This window comes from Cryptotermes secundus, unplaced genomic scaffold (assembly GCF_002891405.2).
Source record: "Cryptotermes secundus unplaced genomic scaffold, Csec_1.0 scaffold1638, whole genome shotgun sequence".
Lineage (NCBI taxonomy): Eukaryota > Metazoa > Arthropoda > Insecta > Blattodea > Kalotermitidae > Cryptotermes > Cryptotermes secundus.
The window spans coordinates 1-2979 of NW_019738998.1; the positions used below are offsets into that span (position 1 = coordinate 1).

General features: G+C 39.4%; 1 long non-coding RNA gene across 1 annotated transcript in view; it reads left to right on the forward strand.

Moving 5' to 3' along the window:
* Positions 1-803: 803 nt before the first annotated feature.
* LOC111871569 overlaps positions 804-2979 on the forward strand; it is an 8656-nt gene continuing 6480 nt past the window's right edge. Inside the window, exons 1-2 of the long non-coding RNA XR_002844054.2 lie at positions 804-1066; positions 1616-1855. This is a non-coding gene — a long non-coding RNA (uncharacterized LOC111871569). The remainder of the gene's footprint in view (positions 1067-1615; positions 1856-2979) is intronic.

Here is a 2979-nt window from a genome sequence, read left to right on the forward strand (position 1 = left end):
TTAAGAGAGAGAGAGGCAATAATATAAAGTAAGCTAGAATACTTTAAAGTTGTTATTTAACCTTTCAATTGTCAGTGGAAGTATTGATGTATTTCTGAGTTCCTCACCACAGACTATAGGAAAACATGTACGTTACATTTCTGAAATAGATACTGCTTTAAGAAGCGCTATTAATGCAGTTATTAATTCTTTCTCCGAAGTTAGGTTCCAATAATCGTGGAAACTAGAAATAGGGCTTATTTCTTAAAACCAATAGCCAGGCATCATGATCATGTATCACTAGTTTAATGTAAATGAGTTATGACCTGCAACTATCCAAGGAATATATTATCACTGGCGTGGTATGGACGGAAGGACAGGCACTAGTGGCAGGCTTGTGTGAAATTGTCAGTGAACGTTTTGGTTTATAAGATGTTTGGAAATTCTGTAATAGTGGAGTGATTGTTAGCTTCTGAAGAAGGGCTCGTTTCCATGGCATTTGTAAGCCTAGGTCTGTGCAAGGCTTATTGTGGAATAACAGACTTAAGTGAGAAACTCATATATCTGCATCTGCTTCCCTTATTCTCTGTGCCTGTCCGCATGCCTATTCTTCAGTATGTATTAACCAGCTTTTTTATTCTTCCTTCTTGTGTTCGTGCTTGCCTCAGCCCACCTTCTACCTGGCATTGTTTTTAACGAGAATGCATGGGGCTTCCATTCGCATGAGGAAAAAGGAAAGACACAGTATTGACTTAACATGAGATATTTCAGTTAACGACATGACATATAATAAAAAGTGATCGTATTTATAGATATATTTCTGTGAAGCAAGTGAATTTCTTCTCTTACAGGCCATATTCTGGAGACTAAGATATCGTGTGATGTTGCTGATGTTGGTAGCCCTGTCTCACCAGCGATAGAAATCAACGGCAATGTGACAAGTCAGACTGAATGAGGAGGGAACCAACAATGGAATGAGATGAAGAGTGTTGTTGAGCATTGTTCAGGTACTGGGTACGGTACAGAGACATAATGGGTCCTGGTGTCAGAGGAAATGATGCTGCCGCACCATACCATCATTTACTAGGTGACTTACATCCGGAGTCATTTCTGCGTGAGTTTAATCTTAGTAGTTGTGTGCAGGTGTTATTTGGTGAATTGTTGTTAACATATCTTAGTTATGTCAACGGTATCTTCCTTCAAGCGAGAGTCGCCTGATGAATCTCAGATATCTGCATGTGCTTGCCGTAGTCTCCATGCCTGTCTGCATGCTTATTGTTCAGAATGTATTAACCTGCTTTCTTTTTTCCTTGTTTCCTGCCTGCCTCAGCCCACCTTCTACCTGGTATTGTTCTTAACTAGAATGAATGCGGCTTCCATTGGCATGAGGAAGAAGGAGAGACACAGCATTGATTTAACATGAATTATGTCAATGAATGAGGTGACATATAAAAATTTGTGATCATATTTAGTCAAGTTATAATGGGAATTGAGACACTGTATAGTTGATTGAATTACATATTTAAGTTTAACTGTTCTCTGTTATAATTAAGATCATTAAGTATTTGTAATTATGATGTCCTATTGGGGCTTCATCATATATTTCTAGGAAGTGAGAGGCTGATTTTTTCTTCAGGTAAAATTTTGGAGAATTAGAAAACCTTGATGGAGTTTGCTGCTGTGGGTGCTTTGCGACACCAAGTTATGAACTGAGTTGCAATGAAACAGATGTGGCAATGAACATGAAAAAGCTTCAGTGATGTGTCGTGTTGTAGAGATTTGATGAGAATGGATCTAGTACTGGTGAAGTTGCATAGCACAAGTGTGTCTTAATGACAGTGGAAATGGGACCGCCACACCATACCAAGAATGTGGGGTAAGTTTTACAGCAGGAGAGTGCTTAATAGGAGTTATATTGGTTGTTCTCTGCTTTTAGACTTTTTTTTTCAGGTATTAAATTTTGGGTTTTTATGCATGTGGTTGTTGTGAAGATGGGTTGTTTGTTCAAGTGATACTTGCCTGTCTGTTTCAGCCTGCATTTTGCTTCCTCTTTGATCCTGCGTGATTTCCTTCCTTCTTTGCTATGCATACAGGTGGCATTATTCTTGCATTGTAAGTATGGGGCTTCCATTGGACAAAGAAAGTAAAAATGTTAACTATTTCTTTAGCATGAAATGTTTCACTTAGTTATGTAAGATAAGGACCGGACATGGTAGCCAAGCGGTGTAAGGCATGAACTGTCTTCCCTCGCATGGAAACCGGAATTGTGGGTTGGAATCCCACTGATGGTATAGAAGTTTAGTTTGTGTGTGTGTATTTATCTGTGTTTGTGTACAGGTAGAGGCCTCTCGACGAGCTGATCACCCGCACAAGGAGTCGTACCGAATGTGTGAGATCTAGGAAAATTGAAGTGAACGGAGAAGGTGAAGGGGGTAGGCCTAGGCCCTCTGCGCCTGTAGTGGGAAAGAAAAATATGATGTAAGATAAGGAAATGTGACGTAGTTGATTTCATTTGTAACTTAATTTGATGAGTTTCATATAGTGTTTGACTTGCATTTTTGATTAACAGTGTTCTCTCTCTCTCTCTCTCAATTTAGGTAATCAATATTTGTTATTCTAAAGTTTCCGTTGAGCTTCAAGATATATATCTGTGAAGCAAGTCAATTTCTTGTCCTAGAGGCCATATTCTGGAGACTAAGATATCGTGGGAAGCTGCTTATATTGGTGGCCTTGTGTCACCATCAATAGAAGTTAGCGGCAATGTGACAAGTCAGACTGAATGAGCTGGGAAACGTCAATGGAATGTGGTAAAAGGTGTTGTTGAGAATTGATCAGCTGCTGGGTATGTTACAGAGACATAATGGGCCCTTGTGTCGGTGCAAATTATACCGCCACACCATACCAACTTTTACAAGGTGACGTACATGAGGAATGCCTTCTGCGTGAGTTATCTTAGTAGTTGTGTGCACGTGTTTCATGTTGAATTTTTGGTAAAATTTC